This window comes from Ictidomys tridecemlineatus, chromosome 12 (assembly GCF_052094955.1).
Source record: "Ictidomys tridecemlineatus isolate mIctTri1 chromosome 12, mIctTri1.hap1, whole genome shotgun sequence".
In the NCBI taxonomy this organism is placed as follows: Eukaryota; Metazoa; Chordata; class Mammalia; order Rodentia; family Sciuridae; genus Ictidomys; species Ictidomys tridecemlineatus.
In genome coordinates, this window is record NC_135488.1 from 28,698,129 (window position 1) to 28,721,634 (window position 23,506).

The 23,506-nt window shown below is 39.0% G+C and overlaps 1 pseudogene across 1 annotated transcript in view; it reads left to right on the plus strand.

Annotated features, from left to right (window-relative positions):
* The window catches only part of LOC144369149 (endophilin-A1-like), a 48,375-nt pseudogene that overhangs the window by 22,826 nt on the left and 2,043 nt on the right, over positions 1-23,506 (plus strand). The window contains exons 3-7 of the transcript XR_013428623.1: positions 14,398-14,541; positions 15,448-15,581; positions 17,370-17,528; positions 19,812-19,915; positions 22,098-22,228. The product of XR_013428623.1 is annotated as an endophilin-A1-like (transcript). The remainder of the gene's footprint in view (positions 1-14,397; positions 14,542-15,447; positions 15,582-17,369; positions 17,529-19,811; positions 19,916-22,097; positions 22,229-23,506) is intronic.

Consider the following 23,506-nt stretch of genomic DNA (forward strand, 5'->3'; position numbering starts at 1 on the left):
AGAATCAAAGGCTCATCATGTTAGTATACTGATGCTTGTGTATTTTTCAAATTACACAAACTTTTTTGTGCTCCTGGGGTGCCGTTGTCTGTTCTCCCAGGGCTTGCTGTGAGATCTGCGCTGGCACCTTGTAATACCCTGTCCTGAGATGGGAGATATTTGCTGTTCAATGTCATGAGTTTTTACAGCTGCTGACTACCACAGCACAGTGTCTTAAAAATACCTCCCTGCTGCTTCCCCCTCAGGGGCATAAAAGAACTCTATCACCTCAAAGAGAGCCCTTACGTAAATGCCATTATTTGGGTTGCAAGCATAATGATCCAGTGCTGGAGTTACCTGTTTGTGAAAGACAACAGCAGATCTTCCTCTTCCCTTTCCTCAATCCCTTAAAATACTTAATTTCAAACACAACTGAATTACCACCTAAATTTTGTGGGTTCTTTAGTAATTGTTAGTGTGCAAGATAGAGAATTACATTGCTCACAGTGCCTGGAGCATCAGAAGGCCACATTTCAGACTTACAGATGTTCTGAGGTTTCATTCAGGAAAATTAGGCTGTTATACACAATCATCACATTGCCAGCATGAAAAGATGCCGAGCTCCTTGCTACATACATTTTACTGCAAATACTAAGCCCACAATTTAATGTAGCATGATTTTGGGATTTATACTCACTCTAATATTATGTTCTCTGTTACACTTTACAAATTTACAATAATTGAGAATTAATTTTTAAATTTTTTATTGTAGTAAAATACATAAAATTTATTGTCTTAACCATTTTAAGTGAACAATTCAGTGATAAGAAATACATTCATAATGCCATACAATCATATCACCAACCATATCCTTATCCAAGCTCTTTTCATGTGTAAAAGTGAAATACTATTGTCATTAAATAATATCTCCCTGTTTCCTCCTTTGTCCCAGACCCTAGCACCTGCCATTCCATTTTCTGTCACCAATTTTGACTACTCTAAATATTCAAGTGAAATCATACAGTACTTGTCCTTTTGTGACCAGCTCATTTCACTTGGCACAATATACTTATGGTTTATTCATATCATAGCATATGTCAGATTTCCCTTCCTTTTCTCTTCCTTTCAAAGGCTGAATAATATTCCATCAGATATTTGTACATGCTGCGTTTTGTGTATCTGCTCATCTTTTAGATGAACACTTGGTTGGATTTCTTCCCCGTCTTAGCTGTTGTGAACAATGCGGCTGTGAACACATGCACAAGTATCTCTTGAGACCTTGCTTTCCATTCTTTTAGATATATACCAAGAAACAGAATTGCTGGATCATGGCAACTTTATTTTAATGTTTTGAGGAGCATGGCACTGTTTGGCATGGTGGTCCTACCATCTCCTGTCTTAACAGTGTGTAAGGACTGTAGTTACTCTGTATCCTTATGGACACTTTTTCTCTATTTTTGGCAGTAATCATTCAAATGGAGTGTAAGATGGTATGTCACTGAGGTTTGACTAGCAGTATCCCGATGATGTTGAGCAGTTTTTCATATGCTTATTGGCCATTTTAAAGTTTTCTTTGGAAAAATGGCTGTTCAAGTCCTTGACCCATTTTTAAATTGGGTTGTTGGGTTTTTATTGAATTTTAGGAAACATCTGTATATTCTTAATATTAATCCCTATCAGATAATATTTCCAAATGTTATCTCCATTTCCTTGGGTTATTGTTTTAGTGTTTGTAATGGGTTCTGACGCACAAAATTTAAAAAATTTTCATGAAATCCAGTTTTTTTCTTTCTTGTGCCTTTGGTATCATATCCAATAAATCATTGTCAAGTCTAATGTTATAAAGCTTTTGCTATGTTTTTTTCCCTAAAGGTTTTATAATTTTAGGTGTTGCATTTGGGTTTTTGATCCATTTGGATTTAATTTGTTAGTACCTACCTTGCTTAAATACGTCATCTCATTCACAATCACAACATTTTTTCTCCTTTGTTGCTCTTTTTTTAAATTTCTCTTTTACTTTTTATATATATATGACAGTGGAATGCATTACAATTCTTATTACACATATACAGCACAATTTTTCATATCTCCGGTTGTATACACAGTATATTCACACCAATTCATGTCTTCATTCCTGTTCTTTGGATAATAATGATCCTCACATTCCACCATCATTAATAACCCCTTGCCCCCTCCCTTCCCCTCTCACCCTTCTGCCTTATCTAGAGTTCCTCTATTCCTCCAATGCTCCCTCTCCCTATCTCACTATGAATCAGCCTCCTTATATCAAAGAAAACATTCGGCATTTGTTTTTTGGGGGATTGTCTAACTTCAGTTAGCATTATCTTCTCTAACTCTATCCATTTACCTGCAAATGCCATGATTTTATTCTCTTTTATTGATGAGTAATATTACATTGTGTATATATGCCACAATTTTTTAATCCATTCATCTATTGAAGGGCATCTAGGTTGGTTACACAGTTTAGCTATTGTAAATTGTGTTGTGTCCCTGTAGTATGCTATTTTTAAGTCCTTTGTATATAGACTGAGGAGAGGGATAGCTCGGTCAAATGGTGGTTCCATTCCCAATTTTCCAAGAAATCTCCATACTGCTTTCCATAATGGCTTCACCAATTTGTAATCCTACCAGCAATGAATGAGTGTACCTTTTTTCCCACATCCTCACCAACACTTATTGTTGTTTGTCTTCATAATAGCTGCCATTCTGACTAGAGATCATCATAACATTTGAACCTAGTCCTATATTATTTCCTTGATATAATGTATACTTACATTATTTAGCAGAAAATGATTATAGATTGTGTCACTGGAGAAAGCAGTTCTAATTTTATTTTAATCTTCAAAAGGAGGCTCTATTTCAAAATTTATATGTCACTTTTGGTCCTCTACATTTTAACAATGCTTGTTCACAATGCTATTTGTCTTTAGGAATTAATTATCTCTAATGAAATCTGACAGTGTCTAGAAGGAAGAATAAGCTACCTTATTGTTTTCTTTGACATATCCACTGGGGCTTTAAAAAAATTCTTTCTTTTGCTCAGACCTGTACAAAGAAACTATATCATTAGAAAATGGTCAGGCTGTGGTATACATTGATGTGGGGAAAAAAATTAAAGACAGATTTAAAAAAATAGTTCATTGGAGTTTTAAAGTGATAACTGTTTCACTCTAGGTAACGGTTTTATAAAGGATTGTGGTTTTGGGGTTTTGAAATTTTACATTTAAATTCTGTGCATCGAGATAGATACATCTATTCATTTGCAAATAATGTAGTCCACTTGTCCTGGAAGATTTTCATGGAAAGAATCAGAAATTTGGGGATCTGAAAGGCACTGTAATGTGTGGGGTAAGCTAGTCTTGTGTTGAGTGAAGAAACAGAGGTCTGAGGTTAGGCAGGTCACCAAAGGTCTGAGGTTAGGCAGGTCACCAGAGGTCATAAAGGTTTCAGAAAGACCTCCAACCTCTTAATGCATGCCCACTTCCTGAATGATCATACTTCCTCACCTCTGTATTTTAAAACATTTAATGCATGTAAGTAGAGCTAAAGCTTTGCATTCTGCTACTGCTCCTTCCTAATTTGACCTAGTTTAGAGAAGGTCTAATAAAGCAGTGAGAGCCAGTGCAGCATTCTGGGAAGACCTAACTATGATTCAAGGTCTGGCTCTGAGGCTTTGTTGCTGCATTTCCTTGGGCAATGACATTATTTTTATGTGCTTCATTTTCCTTTCCTGTAAAAGGGAGAAACAAAACTTGTTGTGTCATTGCTAGGATTAAAGAGATGATGTGGGAACTACAGAGAGTAGATACTTCTGAATTGATAGCTGTAAATGAAATGTGGTCATGATCTTCAGTTTCTCCAAGATATTTGGGGGGATTTTTCCAAGTTTTTAGACCAGATGGTAGCATTTATGAATATTAGAATAAAATCATTCAGCATTTTTCCTGCTAAGGAACTCTGCTCTTGGAGCAATGAAGCTTGGCTTCATTTCTGTAATGTAAATAAAGGTGACAAAAGAATTAAGTCCCTTTAAGCAATAAAAGGCTCCACAAAACTTGTTCCAGGTCTCTGGTGCTTCTGTGGTAAGTGCTAAATCCATCAGGTTTCCTCACAGACCACGAAGATGTGACTCAGTACTGTGGCCACCTGCTCTGCCTGAATGTGTCTGCTGTGTTCATCAACATGAGCCAAAGGTGGGGGTGGATTTTCTTCTCCCTGTTGTGATGCACAGATATCCTTTCAATATATTTTCTTCTTTGAAATTTCACAGTTGAAGAGGGAAGAAAACCGTACTTGAGAGCATAACAGCAGTATAAAGTAGGTTGTATTTTTTTCTTAAATTTATAAATGGTCTCTCTCCAAACACTTCTGTCGTAATCATTTGTGGTGGGAAGGAAGATGGGGTGCAGAAGGGCAGACTCACCCTCTTCCCTGCTCCTTCAAGCATTAGCACTCATTTGCACAACCCCGTCCCCTCCCCCCTCCACACTCCACCCTGGCCTTGGATTTGTGCTGGACTTCTCTATTCAGTCTTCTTATTCCATGGAGACTGCTGGTACAGAACTTCCATCCATTATAAACTTTGATTTTGAATTATTTGTAAATGAAACTTAAAATCAAAAAGGTGTCATTAGAACCCCCTATTTTTTCCTTAGGAATAGGAGCAATTCAACTCTGGCATTATTGCCCTTGGGACCAAACCCCCTTAGAAAACATCATTTGTGCTTGGTCCTCTGAGGCTTTTTTTAAAAAAGCAAATATCAATGTGTTTCCAACAAATTATATAAAACTTCAACACTGACTTATTTATGAGTGTGCTGTACCCTATTTTAGAGACACAATAGATAGAACCACTAGCAAGAAGTACCTGTTCAGAGATAATGAGGAACATGGTATTCAACAAAGAACATCTCAATAGTGTATGTATATGAGTGTTATGTTATTTTTGATACTTCTTTCATGTGTTTGAACTATTTCATTTTTTAAGCAAATAGTATAGCCAGCACAGATGAGAATTGGAGAACATTAAAATTCTCCTCTAGCTGGAAGGTTAATCACTGCTCAGTGCTTTAATGGTGCTAATAGTTTAACAATCTCTCTAGAAGAAAAACTTTAGTTTGTGGCAGTTGCCAGTATCTGTGTTGCAAAGTCTCCTATGGCCATTTTTAAATTGCCAACAAGGTATCACTAAAGGTAGACATGGAAAAACACACTGTCATTTGTCTCTCTAAAGCACTGCTGGATGAATCCAGAAATACCATAGCCACAGAAAAGTAGTCCCCACAGGGAAGTAGGCAGCAGATGCCCAGAGAATACCTTGAGATTGAGGCAAGGAGACCTTCAGAGCAGGGAGGATGTTAGGGACTTGTCTCTTTTGTATCTGTGAAAACCTTAGATCACACATTCATTCATTGATCACATTCTTGTGTTTTCTTATGGAAATAAAGCTTCCATAAAAAATTTATTATCCAAGAAATAAATAAATCACTTAGAAATCAATATATTTTTTTATTTTTATAAGGCTTCTTTCAAAGTTAATTTTTTTAGTGGCTGAATCCAAGAATAGCAACCCCAGATGGAATCTTTAAGAGATAGAACTTTAGAAATCCATGTGAAGTGAAAATTATAATAAATGGTTTTATCATAAATGTAGCAATTCAGCAAGTTCATAAAAATTACTTTTATATCAAGTTTGCTAAAATAATCATATAAAGACAGTATAGTAGCTTGAATAGTATTCCTCCTAAATTCATGTCCCAGAACCTCAGACTGTAACCTTTGTTCCCTTGTGTTGTCATAGATGGCTGGCTTAAACAATAGAAAAAAATGTTTTCTCATAGTCTTGAGGCTGAGCAGTCCAAGTTGAAAGTGTGGCCATTTGTGTTTTGATGGGGGCTTTCCTCCTGGCCTGCAGCACATTCACCTTCTCACCAAGCTCCCATGTAGCCTTCTTACAAGTCTTCTTATAAGGAATCTCTTCATAGTTTTCTCATACGTTTTACAAGGAATAAATCCTAAAATCTACTTTATACGTAATTTTCTATATTCTTTTTATTTGAAACACAGAAATTAAAGTTGGTGCATGTTGCTGTTTAAGAACTCATGTGTTTTGATCCTGTTTCTAGAGTTCGTCTTTCTCCTTTGTGTTTACTGAACAAACTCCGTTCTTTAAAATATCCAGAATAGAGTACACATAACTGAATTATAATAGCTCTTAGATGAGGATCTCAACCTTATGGCTTCATTTAATCTTAGTTAACTTCTAAAACTCCTGTTTTCAAATACATGAATTTTGAGGGAACACAATCCAACCCTTAGCAGCCTTCTTACCTTTTTTACATTAGTCACTTACCAGCTTCATTCTATTGTCCCAGATTGAGCTCTCTTGTCCCTCTCCTCAGTGTTACACCACAGGCAACATCAGATGTTTACACCTAAAGCCATGTTTATTCTGCTGTGTAAACTTTCCTCTTGTCAATGGAAATCTTGGGGTACCACATCTGTTCATCTCAGTATCCTCATTGTTCACCTAATTCCATACCACACTGACTTTGTTGTGATGGTTGTAACTTGTTTTAATGAGTATTTCTGTTAAGTGCCAAGCTCAGCCAGGACAGACATCATTTCTGGTCTTCACATTAAGGAAGCTTTGACTTTTTCCACTTGGGGATAAATAAAGTCTTCAGATTTTCAATTATTTGCCAAATTTACCTTAAGGCAGTGTTCTAAGCCATGGGCATACATTAGCAAATGAAACAAAGCCCCTTCCCCAGTGGAGTGAGGTTGATACAGAATAAAAATTTAGTGTTAGGTGGTTCTCAGTGCAATGAAGAAAAGTGAAGAGTAAGGAAAATAGAAAGTAACAGTCTAGGAAAATGGTATTCTTGGTGTGTTCAGGAAGTAGTAAAGAGCTATAGAAGGAGGGGATGTCCATGGGGTCAGAGCCCATAGGACTTCAGAATCATTGTTAGGACTGGGCCTTCTACCCTGAATGACCTGAGAACACATTAAAAGGTTTGGGGAAGAGTGACACCTGAATGACATGAGAATACATTAAAGGGTTTGTGGAAGAGTGACATGATTTACACTGAATGGGAGCACCCTGACTCTCATATGGAGGATAGGTTCTAGGGGGCAAGAATAGAAGCAGGGGACATATGTTAATGATCAAGGCTGAAGATGACATGGCTTGGACCAGTGTTAGCAGAGCAGTACACAGATCAAAAGTATGTTACTCAGTTGCATAGTATAAACTGATGATCTGTACAAAGGCAACCAGCTCAGGCTGAATACTCAGGATCCCAGAAGCTCTTCCTGATGCCAGCTTCCCGGCTTCCAACACCAGACACTTTTGTCTGTCTTATAAGTTCACTTAAATAGAACCCTAAGCACATCAGGTGCTCCTGTGATTTACCTTTTTCTGTTTGACTTTGTACTTGCTATTGTGTGTAGTTATCATTTCCTTTCTCATCTCTGAATGTTCCCTCATGGGAAAACGGACTGTTTATTGTCCATTTTGTCACCAGCAAAATAAAGGTGTTTTCATCCTCTGGCTACTTTAAATAGTCCCTTTTTTGTACTATGTGTACACACCTCTGGTGGACGTATACCTAGAGGTGGAACTATAGCTTGTAGTTCAGGTCAAATCATGCTGCTAAGTGATTGTCCAAAATATTCTACCAGTTTGTCTTCCTACCTGCTGTTCTTGAGAGTTTTGGTGGCTCTGCACCCTCTGAACACTTGATGTCTTTTTCTGGTGCCTTGTTTCTTTTCTCCAGATGCTGAGAATGGCCTTTCCCAACTCTGCCTGTATAGTGGACTCTTTCAGAAAACACAGATCAGATCAGTGTCACCTGCTTTATTAGCTTTCCCCACCCTTACTCTTCTAGGGGAGCTGGTTATATCTTCTCTGTGTGAATTTATAACCTCCCCTAAAGCATGGCCCTACCTTTTACCTGGTGCTGGGGAATGAGTTTTCTGGGTCTCCAATGGATGACGGCTCCTTGGGGTCAGAGGCAGGGCCTTTCTTGCAGCAGTCTCCAGAGCAATCTTCTTCACATAGCAGGTGTTATTAAATACTAATTTTATTATATTCCATGAAAAATCCTTTAAAAACATATTTTTGGTAAATAACAATTCAACCAGGCACTGAAGTTTTAGAATTTTCTTTTTTGTATAAAGGGTAGTAATTTAGTTTCCAGTGTAACATACTCCCCCACCCCCCGCCCTGTGGACACAACATCTTTTTTTTTTTAATTTTTATGTGGTGCTGAGGATCAAACCCAGCGCCCCGAGCATGCCAGGCGAGCATGCTACTGCTTGAGGCACATCCCCAGCCCCAACTTATTATTTTTTAATTGGATCTTTTAAAAAATTATTTTAGCTAGAGCCCTTCATTTAGCTTAGGAACCCTCTCTGGTTAGGGGAAACGAGAGTCTGTTCCCTAATTCAAGGAGATTGTGAGATCAATTTTTGTCATTCTCACATAAAGCAGAACTTCATGGTATGATTTAAAGATGAAGTGTTTCAAAAATCCAGGTTGCTCAGGGAAGAGTAGTGTGGTTAAGTGCCAAGTTGTGGCTCTTAGACCACCTGAGATATAGGACTCCACCCTTCTGTACCAATGGAGAAATGGAGAGGCCTGGCCATCTTGGGACTCATACTGTTTAATGCATGTAAGGGAAGACAGGCAGGCCAGTTGCCCAAAGCCTGACCCATACTCCAGCCAGCCCATCAGACAGAGTTGGAGTGATAAGACTTGACCAGCAGCCACTAGCTCCATTTCAGAGTACAGAGGAAGGTCAGGGTGCTTTTGAATAGGGAGGGAGGCATTCTTTAATGATTAGAAAAATTGATGTGTACAGAAGAATTTTATGAGAAGATTAATATTTTTAAATGAAATTACTTGGCTCACAATGGGAAACATCATGGACAAATTGTAATCCATTCTCTCCTCTGCATTTGTCTCTGGCTCTTTCTTCCAATGACAGCCTTCAAAGTGTCATAGTTGCCACGTTACTTTTGCCTCCCAGCCCTTGCACAACCTCCCTTTGGTCCATGGAAATAGGAACTCTCAGAAATGAGGTTCCCTGCACGACCAAGATATCCATGGAACATTGCAACACATGCTGCCTGAGGAGAGCCTGGTTCTCTGTTTATTCTTGAGTAGTGGTGACAGCTTTATGAATGAGATAATTTTCAGGGATACATAGCTAACAACAGGATTTATAGGCTGAATTTCTACCTATGTCTGCATGTGTTCAAAACTAATGCTTAATTTAACACACTCTGCTTCTTTCCATGAAAGACAAGACCTAATAGTGATTTATTTCCCTATTCATTAATTTAGATGAAGAAATAAAAATCTTAAAAACTAAGAGTTAGCAGAGATACTGGATGTTCAGCATTTCCGGCTAGTTGCTGCATTGGACAGGTAGCTTTAGTCCACTGACTCACGTGGACACTGCTTTTAGGTCAGAGGAAAATAGCTTAGGCAAGGCATGTGGAGCTGCTGTCTAACTCCCAGCAGAGCCTTGACTTCCCTTTGGCTGTTCCCAGAATTAGAAAGATGGCCAGGGTGCTGCAGATTATGCTTCAGAGTTGGGTGTTAATGAAGATTGAGGCTTAGGTGCCCTCATTTGTCTTCCTTAAAAGATAGCATAGATTTTGAGCATAGTTTCAAAATAGAAACTGTCCTGTTTATCTAAGTAGAGCCCTTTTTGGTTATCCCATTTTCACTTCCTGCTGTTTCAATCCAATCCAAAAATTTCCTTCCAGAATTCACTGTAGACATCAAACCCTCTCTCCTGATGGTGCTTCCTGATAAGATTCTACCTGTCAATCCTTATTAACTTTTCTCTTCCCAGACAATTGTCTTTATACCAGTGAGTATATGTTTTCATCAAACCTTTTGATTGAAAGGTCCCTGAGGTTGGGGCAGTGGCCACAAGGCAGAACACTGTTTATCTACTTCAATCACTAGATGAGGATTTGTTTCATTTGTCTGTCTGACTGTCTATCAATTCAACTATCTGTCAGTACCCAGGGAAACTCATGGACCACTGAGCTGCATCACTAGCCATTTTTATTTTTTATTTTGAGAGAGTATCTTACTGAGTTGCAAGGCTGGCCTCAAAGTTGGAATCTTCCTGCCTCAGCCTCCCAGTTGGCTGGGATTACAGGTGTGTGCTATCATGGCCAACTGAGACTTGACTTTTCTTTTTTTTCTTTTTTTTTAGCTTAGTTCTGACAACTATCCCCCCAACCCTCTTTAACTGAGGACTTGTTTTAAACATCCTTTTTCCCTATGGGAAAAATATATGGAAATATTTTAAATTTAGTTCTTTAGAATAGAAGTAATACACAAACATTCTGAGTTCCTCAGAACCAAGCCACAAGACAAAGATTTAGCACAAGTACTGGTTTTCAAGGTGATTTCAGCAAACCCTGTGAGGGGAACAGGGAAGAAGAGGAACCCAGTAAAGGGGACATTATAAATCATGGTATGACGGCAGGCAACTGCAGCATGATGATCCCAGTGGGAGCATAGGAGCAAAGAAAACTTCAGAATTAAGCCTGTGGATCCACAGAGATTGTTGCACCTTCGCAGCTCAAGGCTCTCAGGGCTGCACACATTTGGTTATGTTGGTCTAGTTGCCTGTGGTGCCTGAAATATTGGGACTATCTTTTTCTTAATCTTTTTTTTTTCCCCTGTGGGGATGGGTGTACTGGGGATTGAACTCAATCACTCAGCCACATCCCCAACCCCATTTTGTATTTTATTTAGAAACACAGTCTCACTGAGTTGCTTAGTGCCTCACCGTTGCTGAGGCTGGCTTTGATCTTGTGATCCTCCTGCCTCAGACTCCTGAATGCCTGGAATTACAGCCATGTGCCACCGCACCTGCTCTAGGACTGTCTTTATCTCCCTTTGCAGTCATGTTGGGATTCCCTCTGTCTGCTTCTTTACATTGGGTTCCTGTTTATTTTCTAGGTCTCATACCTATCCCTTTTCATGATTTATAATTTCATTTTAGTGGAACTCTTCCATTAGTCTGAGAAGGGGAAAAATTTGTGACCTTCCTTTTGTGTGTTTGAAAATGTCACTGTTTGATCTTTATTTGTCATTAATAATTCAAATATAGACTAGTATAATTTTCCTTATTTTCTCTAAGAAATTTGGAGGTATTGTTTCATTGTTTTCTAAGAAAACTTCTGTTGCTCATGCTGGTGTGGTCTCTGGTGAGGGCAGTAGATTAGAGCACATCATCTTGGGAGCATGTGTAGAAAGAAATGGTTACCTCTCAAGTCAGAGCAGGAGACATGTACACATACACTCCCAGTGACCAAGAATCTTCCACTAGACCCCCCTCCCAAAGGTTCCAACACCTCCACATAATGCCAGCCTGGGGACCAAGCCCTTAATATATGGACATTGAGGGATACTACCCACACTCTGAACACATCAATTGGTGAGTCCTACAGTGCACATAGTGACTGCCACAGAATCCTAGCTCACAGGGTCAGGGGTTTTCTTTAAAAAAAAAAATCTGTTGAATTGCCGTACCTTTTATTTGTCAACCAAAGAAACAAGGTTCTAATTTCCATTGTTGTGCTTCAGGGGGTGGTCAGCACGTGAGCGGTCCATTTATGCAAACCACTACTCTGCTCTGTCTTTTCTAGGATGGTCTTCTCATTCATTTCTTCATGCCTTCAGCAGATGTGTTGAACATCTCCAGTGTGCACAGCTTTGTGTTGACCCTAACTGGGAGATACACAGACCAATATGCCAGGGTCCTACTCTCATGGCCCAGGGGAGATATTGCTATTAGGATAGGAAACCACTTTTTCAGTAAACCCAAATGAACTAAGATAGTGATGGTGGGAAAGTAAAGGTTTGGCATATTCAGAGAGAATATAACCATTTGTAAGAAAACCAAGTGATGAAGCAGGGGAAGATATTTTGGAGAATAGTCAGGCCCCTTTGGAGAAAAGGGATTTAGGTCTCCAGGGTCACAATACAACTTGGACAAACAATCCAGGCTGAGGTCCCATTACAGGAATTTTAATGTCTTATATTTGTATTTTCCAGGCTCATACTCAGCTTCCTTTAGAAAATCATTTGAAATGATTGTTAACATATATATATATATATATACATACATACATACATACATATATGGTAATTTCAAGATCTGATGTTATTTTTCAAGAACAGAGAGTTTTTACCAAACCAAGGTTCTTAATAAAAATTTAATGAGTTTGTGAATGAACTTAAAAGCCAACCTCTTCAAATGTGGGCTAATAGTTTTTTTTTAGATCATTTGAATAAATAGATAAAATAATAAAATATGGCTTTATTCTTCCTTGTTGTAAAGATGTGGAATGTATCAAAGATGTTTTTAAGTAATTAGTAAGAGAACAGGGCTATTCATAATTCAGCAACAGTCAAAATGAGGAATTTTAAAATCAGCTACAATATATTAAACTGTTTAAAATTGCTTACCAAAGACAGTTTTTAACAGAAGAAGGTATAACACTAACCAATACCCAGCTTTCATAAACAGAATATATCTGTGGAATGTAAAATGTTCAAAACAGGATTTGAAGGCTTACCTTACCCACCAGGGGTGGTTTTACTACTCTCTGTCTTTGGTCTGTGTTCCATGTGTTCATTCTGTGTGCCTTATTATCAGGTGTTGGCTTCTTTCTTTTATTTGTACGGATGTTACTACTTCTTCATTTTCCCCATCCCCTTGTGTGTATCAGCCAGTATAATATTTATCCTATCAGACTACTGCCTGTCTGCCCAACTCCTCAGTGTTCAGTGAACACCGTGAGGGCAGGGATTGTGATTTTCCTGGGTCTCAGCCGGGGCTGATTACAGAAACAGCTCTGCAATTCCACTTTAATGACAGTTTCCTCTAGTAAACGGGTGATTATGAGACCGTTTTAATTTTAAAAATTCAATATATCTGATACACTTTTCTTTGGAAAGTGGAGGTAAATAAAAGGTGAATTTTACATTTTTACAGTCACCTCCAGCTTTGCGTGTGTCGTTGGTCAGCCTGTACTCTCTATGGTTCTATGCTCAGTGAGTTGTTGTTTTCAGAATCCTTTGCAGTGTCCCACCCCACAAGTTGGACAGTGCCATGTTCCTATAACTCATAGAAGTCCCCCATCATGGCACTTAGTATGTACATGTCACACTAATTACTTTTAAAATAGACTTTACCCTCAGGTCCTTATAAACTGTGACAGCTGTGGCCTTAATTATCTCACTCATTATAACGTCCCTGGGCAGGGTTGGGAAATCCTCCCCTGATAACTCTCTTATCTCCAGTTTGTATCATTGAGGCCCAGAGTTTAAATAAGAGTCTATTTGAACTAGATCAGCCACTGAATGCCAGAAGTACCTTTAGATGTGGTTCTGACAGGGGTTTCCCTGCAACTGGGATCTTAGGCACAATCCTGGGTTAATGTACAATCCAAGCTCTAACAATGAGCCTAAGGAACCCAGGCATTCTAGAATAAATTAAACCATAGCTTTAATATCTTGGTAATAAAGCCTTTTCTTCTACTAAGATTGAAACTGCTTTCCAGGCATCTTCTTTTATAAAAATAAAAGCCAAATAAATAATTGAAATGCTATCTTTGAGGCATTAAACTAATTTTCAGATGTAACTATGTGCAAAAGAAGTAATTAATTCTTAATGAGCACACTATGTTTCTTCTTCATGAATCTGTTTATGGTCATAATCTTAATTAAGAGACTATTTTGAACATACTTCTATTTTATAGATGATGTCATTGAAACACGGCATAAAGGCTCACCCTTCAATAATTTACCATTGATTTTGGACTTTATTCCATAGACTTCTAGAATTGAGATATAAAACTGGAATAAAGTTAGAGATCATCACATAATTCAGGATTTTCCAAAATGGTCTCTGTGGAGCCACCAAGTGCCACAGACTCTCAGCTGGAGCCACCAGAATGAAGAGGGGACAGGGACAGATGGGGATAGGATCTGAGCCTCTACTATTGCTTCTTTGAGAATAGCTTTGCCTTTTCTTTATAATTCCTCATAGGACTTTAAGGGAAAAGAGAGAGCTTAGCGATTATATATCAACACAGTCTATATTTATTTGCATATATATGTTATATTGATATCTTTCTATCTCTATTTATCTATGTCTCTATCCATATGTACATCTATGTCTATCTATACATCAACACCCACATATTTCAAGTAAAGCCCAAACCATGAAGGATAAAGGTACGGTTTTTGATCATTAAGCCGATTATAGGCTGGTCTGAGGTCTGCTTCCTCATCTGTCCCTGTTTCCACTGTGCCACATTGCTGACTTCAAAAGCCTGTTCTCTCTTTGCCTTCAGCATCCAGAGCTAAGCTCAGCATGATCAACACCATGTCAAAAATCCGTGGCCAGGAGAAGGGGCCAGGATATCCTCAGGCAGAGGCGCTACTTGCAGAGGCCATGCTCAAGTTTGGAAGGGAACTTGGAGATGATTGCAACTTTGGTAAGGAGTGCCATGCTTTTTCACAGTGTACTTACTCTGGTTAGCCTTGGGGGCTGTATTTCTGGTAAGAAACTCTGTAGGCAGTTAGTCAAGCTATTTTTTGTTTTAGATCTTACATATATGAAACAATTTTTTTTTAAATTTTCACCTTTTTTTTAAAGGTGATTTGTCTTTTTTTGGTTAGTTTGTTTTTCTTTTCTATGATTGGATCCAGTGCTTACAACAGACTTCTAGAATTGAATATTTTCCTTTGGTTGACATACCCAGGTGCCTCTGTACTTTCTATTTGGTGTGTCTGGGAGGAACTGAGAATTGAGATAGAGGAAACAGTCACAGCACAAAGCAACATCTTGCCATTTGGGCTTTCTCTTAGATCTTAGCTCCTTTGTATATGTACCTAATCCCACTTCTCCAAGTGAGACAGGGTTTATTCCTTCACTACCCACATTTTCCAGCACTCAGCAATGACACTAAATACCTCTTGTCTTCCTTCACCCCCTTGTGATGTGGGACATGTCCTTCTTGACATGATGATTGTTCTTCCTGATTGAACCTGCTTTTCATTCCTAGTGAATGAGCTTCTTCTAAATACATTGGTCTGAAACTGGTCCTCTATCAACAAGAGCTGGTACTTCCAGCAGAGGGCAGAGAGCCTCACAAATTACTTTTTAAAAGTGAAGTAAAATGTTACATTCTTGATGATAAGGGTTATTCCCCATTGGCATGGGGCTTTGAGTCTGGTTCTCAAAATGAACATCCTAAGTGGAAAAGACATTACACATTCCTTCTGGTCTTCGTCATCTTTAGGATGTGTAATCCTGAATTTTCATCTGTGAATGCCCTATTTTTGCAAGTGTAGCTCATCTTTGTTCTTTGAGTTAGAAGAATTTCCTTCTCTCCTTCCAGGTCCAGCACTTGGTGACGTAGGGGAGGCCATGCGGGAACTTTCAGAAGTGAAAGACTCTTTGGACATGGAAGTGAAGCAGAACTTCATTGACCCCCTTCAGAATCTTCATGACAAAGATTTAAGGGAAATTCAGGTATGTGCAACTAGTCCTGTAGAAGTTGTCCAGATGCTCATTTCCTTTAGAAAACATTTTTGAAGTTAATATTTATGTTGACAGAACTGGGCACATGAAATTTAAAACAACAGGGCAAGACAAGAGAAATTAGAAGTATAATACCTTTCTGCCTACTGTTGTGATGTGCCACTCTTGTGTATTACATGTGACTTCTTTATGTTCAATTTCCACATTCGTTTTTTCAAACATTTTTCCCTCTGGAAGCATAATGGACTCAACCTGAGAAAACATAATTTTATCAGTTGGAATGATTTGCCAGACTGATGTCACTCCCCAAATGTAGTTGGACTATATGTTAGTTTAAGTAAATATTCTTTCACTTTTAAATGTATTTTTTTAAATTTTTATAAAAAATATGATTGGGATTGATCAGGAGTAGCCAATAATCCTCTTTCTGAAACTTACAGAACCATTGAGCTATTTCTAATAAATTCAATGGGCTTTGTCTCTGACTGGATATATGATGTTTGCTCATTCAATCACTGAACCTAAAACTGAACAATTAATATTTGTTGAACCTGATGTAGCTTAAATTTTGTTGACTGTCAAGTGGACTTCAATAGCTTGAACTCGGGTTCTCTGGTTCTCCCTGTTCTAGTGTAAGTCTCCTTCAGCCCTACTACTCATTCAGGGTCACCCAGTAAATGGTGGACTGGCACTCTGCATCCAAACTGTAACTGATCCCATGCTCTACCCCACAGCTGGCTGAAAGTTCAGATGTTTTAAAATAACAGAGGAACAGATATCATTTAGTTTGGATCAGCCATGGACTGGGGGCAGGTTATGAAGTGGGAGGGAAGGATATTTTTCATCCTCCTTTTTTTCTCAGTTCTTTGTCACTCCAAGCTCTGTTTTCTTTTCTTTTCCTTCCACTGCAGACATATCCAGAAAAAAGGGAAAGTCCAGCATTTTCTTCCAGTCATTAGTAATAGAAGACTGCAGCTCTCAGGGTGGGGAAAGTACCTTTTGACTTTGGAAAGCAACTTGCCCACCTGGCCACTAACAGTGCTGGGCAGAGGCTGGGCAGCCTGACTGGGGTAGTACAAGGAAGAATTGAAGCTCATTGTGGAGCATTAGATGAAATCCTTCGGGGTGAGGCTTTCTGATTGAGTTGTATCACCTGTCAGGAGGAGGCTTAGGCTAAATCAGGACATCCCCAAAACCTGCCACAATCAACTGGAACACGGTTAAGATAGAGATTCCCAGGCCCAGCCCTGGATGTTTTGATTTAGGTGATTAGGAATTATTTATTTTATTGATGAACAATTTAGGTGATTCTAACAGACTGAATGATTACAAAATCAAGAATTCCATTCCTTTTCACATTATTTCAGGGAAAGTGTTTTTGCCCTGCCTTTTCCTGAGATACAGTTTCTCTTGAAGATGGAGACTTGTGGGCTGAGTATATCCTTTTAGTATGTGTAGGATATGCACACATATTCCCTTATCATTGTGAGGGAAAGGCAAAGTCCAGCTTGACTTTGGCCTGGCAAAGGCAGAAAATAAAGGACAATGTCATTTCCCACAATGTCTTTCTCATTCTTAATTAGTTTTGAAGATATTTCTCCACATTTGGAAATATTTGCCTCCTTAATGTGTATTTTTTTTTGTTTCTCTGGCAGTGTGCCATTTTGAAATGTAGCCTGTCTTATTTTGGAGGCTGATAGGCATGACGTATAAGTGAGCTGCAAGTGGACCTTTTCTGTAAGTCCTTTCATAGAATATTCATGCCCTTGACTTTTTCAGCATCATTTAAAGAAGTTGGAAGGTCGACGCCTGGACTTTGATTATAAGAAGAAATGACAAGGCAAGATTCCAGATGAAGAGCTCCGTCAAGCTCTGGAGAAATTTGATGAGTCTAAAGAAATTGCTGAGTCAAGCATGTTCAATCTTTTGGAGATGGATGTAAGTGACTCTTCTGTGGTTTTTAATTTAATCTTATCATTGAGGCTGTAGATTAATGTGTTAAAGAGTCTGATATTAAAAATGTTAAGATTGGATTATACTATGTGGTGAGAACACATAGATGCTTATTTCTTTTAAATAATTTTAAGTGATAAAGTATACAGAGAAGTAGTATTTTCCTGCACTGTTATAGTTTGATTTACCTAGATTTTTATTTCTGATGAGGAATCTTAAAACATTACTAGTAGTCAAAGAGAAAAAGAATGTTGGTAATGATTCATGAATAAGTCCAATATTTGAAAAAATACTTTGTTAATACAAAGTATATTGATTTGAGATTATGAAATACATTTAGAATTGAGCATCTAACATAGATTAAGACATTCTGCATTTTGAAGTAAAGTTGACATTGTCTTTGAAAAGGTAATTTTTATTGAGAATGATGATTGTAGTATAGGTATTACACTTGGGATATAGATGAGATGGTTTAAAAGCATACCCAGGGTGCTAAATTATTGTTTATTGCTATAGACATTCTGTTAAATTCTTTTAGCTTTGAAATTACAACGAAAGATCCTCCTTCCTCATTTCACTTATGCAATAAGACCTGTTATACCAGCTTTCCTGTCCTTGTTCATCTCCACCTCCTACCCTATAAGCTGCTCAGCAACTTTTGCCAAAATGTTCATAGATATTATGTATTTATTACTTAGGTTAGGGTCTCCAGAGAAATAAAACCAATAGGATATAGGTAAGAGGGAATTTATCAGGGAAATTGGCACATGAAATTATAGTCTCAGAAGTCCCACAATATGCCATCCAAAAGCTGGAGAACCAGGGAAGCCAGTAACATGGCTCAGTCAAGCCTGAAGTTGTGAGAACCAGTGGAGTTAATGTGTAATTCTCAGTCTGAGGGTAGAGTCCCAGAACCAGACAGAGGTGGAGAGCTAGTGGTGCAAGTCTTGGAAACCAAGTCTGAAGGCTGAAGAACTGGGAGCTCTGATGTCCAAGGGCAGGAACAGATGCCTAGTTTCAGGAGCTAGTAAATATTTTCCTTTCTTATGCAGTGTTACTCTGTTTGGACCCTTAGCCAAGTTGATGGTGCCTGTCCACATTGGATAAGGGCACATCTTCCTTACACATTCTTCTGATTCAAATGCTAATCTCTTCTGGAAATACCTTGACAAATATACCCAGAAATAGTGCTTTGCTTGTTATCTGGGTCTCCTTTAATCTAGTTGAGTTGACACTTAAAATTAACCATTACATCACTTAACTGCCTTCCTCCTGTGGCAGGGAAGGCATATTGAACAAATCTGGTCTTTTTCACCATCCGGAAGTGGTATAGGTTTGTGTTCATGTGAAATAACTTTTGTCCACCTAAATACTCAGGAGGAATAACATAGGAAACCTGAATCTCAGGGATCTTTCCCTATACCTCAAATTCAGGGTAACATCACCTCTGTTCACTAGGAGGCTACTGCTCATGTCAGAACACAACAGGAGATTCAAAATGAAGAATAACTAAGGGGCTGGGGATGTGGTTCAAGCTGTAGCACGCTCACCTGGCGTGCGTGCAGCCCGGGTTCGATCCTCAGCACCACATACAAACTAAGATGTTGTGTCTGCCGAAAACTAAAATAAATAAATATTAAAAAATTCTCTCTCCCTCCCTCCCTCCCTCCCTCCCTCCCCCCCTCTCTCTCTAAAAATATATTTTTTAAAAAAAAGAATAGCTAAGGATGCTAAGAATATTAGAGCTAGAAAGAACTCAAGATGTCACATAATCAAACCCCTTTGCACTACAAATGAAGCTCTGAGAGGATCAAAGGTTTTCCATCAGACTATATTACCTCCATGGTGCCTATGTGAGCAGTCAATATTCACATCTTTATTACAACACTGATATTAACTTAGCATAAAAAGTATAGGGAACAAAGAGTCCTTTAGTCAGTGGATCTTTTTCCTTTAAGAAATCCATAAAGGAAGCCACATCATCATCAGAAGGTGGTAACTAGACATCAGACTGTTTAATAGAGTGATGTCATCTTCACGGGGTTTCTTACTTATGCTGCTCTTCCTGGTACTGATATATGTGGTTCTGAGAACAAGGATGCTTTCTTATCTGTAAGGAATTTGGAGCCTGCAGAACATCTGTCTTAGCCTGGCCTGCCACACAGTCATCAGCATTGCCAGGCACAGTCATATGTGTGGGGCAGTAAGTAGTAGGAGCTTCAGGACAGTAACCTAGTAACTGAGGCATGATTTCCCCTCTATCTGAAGATTGAACAGGTGAGCCAGCTCTCTGCGCTTGTGCAAGCCCAGCTGGAGTACCACAAGCAGGCAGTGCAGATCCTGCAGCAGGTCACAGTCAGACTGGAGGAAAGGTGGGTAACACTTCCTTGCATTTCTCATTCACATTTCCTTGATATAAAATGATGTAAAGAAACCAAAATAATAGAATACATTTGGAGACAAAACTTTTGCCAAAATTTTTGTTGATCCTACATAGACATCTTGTGGATTAGTTGTCTGTGCTTCATTTTACTTTGTTCTTTTGGATCTAGGCTTGGGTTTATGATAGATTGGATTCTATACTGACTGTCACAGATGGACACCTGGATACTGTTGATGATGATGGATGCAGTTTGTGAGCAGATGTTCAGCAAGAGACTTAATGCATATAATTATTCTAAAAACATCCTTGTAGTCTAAGTAACAGTTGATCAAACTGAGGTTTAGGGAGCCCATGGCCACACTCAGTGGTGGATCTGGGGCTCACTGGCAAGTACAACCTATTTGAATACCTGCATCTTTTCATATCAGGTTTCTTTGAATGATAATAAAGTCCTAACAGAATAATAAAGTCCTCTCTCACTAACAGAGAAAGCCATTTTCATATACCTGTTCTACTTCCATAGATACACTTCAAAGAGACGTATAGTAGTTCTCTGTGCAAATGGGCTTTCTGGATTTGGGGACACAGCCTGCAGAGCTACATGCAGTGACTCTACACTATCCTACAGATGCTGCTTATCTGACTTACATTGGGATTATAGTCAATAAACCCAAAGTATAAAAAGCATTTAATATACCTAAGTTATGGAACAACATAGCTTAACGCACAGTGCACTTTAGAATAGGGATTGTTTATATTTGTGATTATATAGCTCACTGGGATTTGTGGCTCCCCTCCCCCGACTCCTGCCCTCAGCATTGTGAGAAAATATTGTATTGCATGTTGCTAACCCAGAAAAGATCAAAATTTGAAGTGTGGTTTCTATTCCATCTGCATCCTTTTGGCACCTTCAAAAATCAAAAAATTATTGAGTCAAACCATTGTAGGCTGGCAACTATATACATGTGTTATTTTACTTAGCCAGATGAAGCAGAATAATCTTGCTTAAATATATATATATATATATATATATATATATATATACCTTAAAAGATCATCCAGCAGCCTTTACTCTCAGATTATGGCCAGATTAGACTCACATAGCTGAACAGATAGATGGCTTAGTGCACAGTAAATACACCATTGGTATTGTGCTGCACTGTTGGAAATGTCACTTGTTTGCATCTGGCTAGGCTCTTCCTCTCCTCAGTATCTTCTTCGGTGCTTTGATCATGCAGCTTCCTTTGGTACACTGTGCCTTGTGGGAATGTATGTATCGCTGAAGCCTCTAGAAAGAGTTAAAACTATACATGTCAGACTAGTAAAGAAGTATGTGCCTTTGTGATACCTGTTGAACATAAAGGGACCAGTTTCCTTTCTTTCCTCTGAAATATGTTGAAAGTCAGTATCATTCTACAGTGACCATACCCTTAGCCCCTTCCATGCTTGCATATCTCTGGTGTTCTTTGCTTATCGAGTATCTAAAGCTGTGGAAAATACTTAGTGGTATGCAGAATGTGTTATCAGCCATACCTTTCCATTTTTCTCCTGCTTTCCCTTATTCCCTTTCCCCCACTATCTTAGACTGCTCACTCCTCTCAGTATTTCCTTCTTCCTTCTCTTTAAACCTGCTCTTGTTCTAGAGTAGCTTTCTTCCACAGTGTTCTTTTGGAAATAACTCCTAGGGATCTTTTGCATCTTTCCTGAAACTTCTCTACCTTTCCCAGGTGAGGAGGACTGCTCCCTACCCCCAGTCTCACCCCAAATTCCACAGCACTTTGTAGATCTCTCCTTGACAGCACTATTATAATTTGATAATCTGTTGTGCTGTTCCCTACAGAACATAAATTGCTTGAGGGCAAGAATTGTATCCTAATCACCTCTCTGTTCCTGGCACTTCACACAGTGCATAGTGGAATAAATCACTGAATAAAGGAGGGAGGAAGTGAGGGACTGATAGATGAATAAAGACAGTGAGGATAACACTGAAGGAGGACATCACCAAGAGCACAGGTGCACACACAGAAGGAAATTACGGCTCCTTTGATTTTCCACATTCTGTCATAGTAGACTGGCAAGTGGCCCAACATCTCCTTGATTTTGTTGCTTTCTGTTTTTGCTCCTGAATCAACCCAGCCTTTTTTTTCCTCTCCTCTCTCTCTTCTGTGCAGAATAAGACAAGCTTCATCTCAGCCTAGAAGAGAATATCAGCCTAAACCTCGAATGAGCCTGGAGTTTTCAACTGGAGACAGCACGCAGCCCAATGGAGGCCTCTCCCACACGGGCACTCCTAAGCCTGCAGGTAAGGAGCACACATCACTGACCTCACTACCTAGGCTTTGGACACATGGCTAATATTTTTCCAGGATTTCAATCTGCATGAGAAATGTATGGTAACACAAGTCTCATGGAGTGGCTTGCTGGGTAGAAACTGTTAAAGGAATCTTTTTTCATTTTCTTTTCCTCCACCACTTTTCTGCAAAACTTCCTTTGCATGACCCTTTTCTCTTACTCAGCAGTACACACAGACTTCCTAGGAGACATATTTGATTGTGGGCCTCGTTTTGTGGTGGTCAAGTACCACAGGAAGGTGCTAGGCATGTCTTCTTTTTTCCCTGCCTTTTCCCTCCTGTGCATCCAACACATGAAAATGAAGCCCCTGGGCAGTGTGCACCCACATATACCCTACATCACCCAGCGACAGCAGCTCCAGGAACGTGTGGAGCTGGATTTCTTGAGTCACAGGAACATATGGTTCAATATATTTGCAGATGGATGTATTTTGAACCTCAGCACCTGCTAGGTTTTTTTTTCTACTCCCATCCTCTACCAGTTCGTGGTGGGGTGGTAACTGAGGTTGGTCTTATGAAAGCTAAGTTTTGTTTTCTCCAAGTAATATTGATGCACACCCAGTAACACATTCTCTCAGTTATCACGATCACTCTCCACCCCCTATCCATAGGACAGACAAAGCCTGTGCTTGAAGCATTGCTAACTCCATGACACGGCTTGGTTAAAACATGGGAACTGTCTTTTACTAGATACAGAATTTTCGATATATGCAGCTTTATCCTATTTTCTATGAATCTTCATTGCTTGATGTTCTTTAGGAGAAAACTTTGGATAGATGTTCTTAGGGAGCTGAAAAGGAAAGGAGACAGAAACCCGCAGATGAATCTCAGCTCTGTCCTTGCTTTCACCTCTGCAACTCTGAGCTGAGTTCCCTGTGTCAACAGCAGTGGCTTCTGGCTACCAGGACTATTCATATAAATTATCTGTAACAGTGCTTCTATCCAGAAACCAGTAGTATATTTTGCTTTTCATTTGAATTTGGGGCTTTCTCTAAATAAAATATTAATTACCTTGTTTCTCTGCCAAGACAGCTAGTTTGTATGGGAGCTATATGTACTTGGGTCCATATTCATAAGTATATGTGGGCTATATTAAAATATTTGGTCATTTTGTGTATACACACACACACATACAGACATATACACACTGTGTGTGTGGTGCCAGGGCATTGTGCATGTGAAGCAAGCACTCTGCCAACTGACCTATATCCCCAGCCCCAGAGAGATAT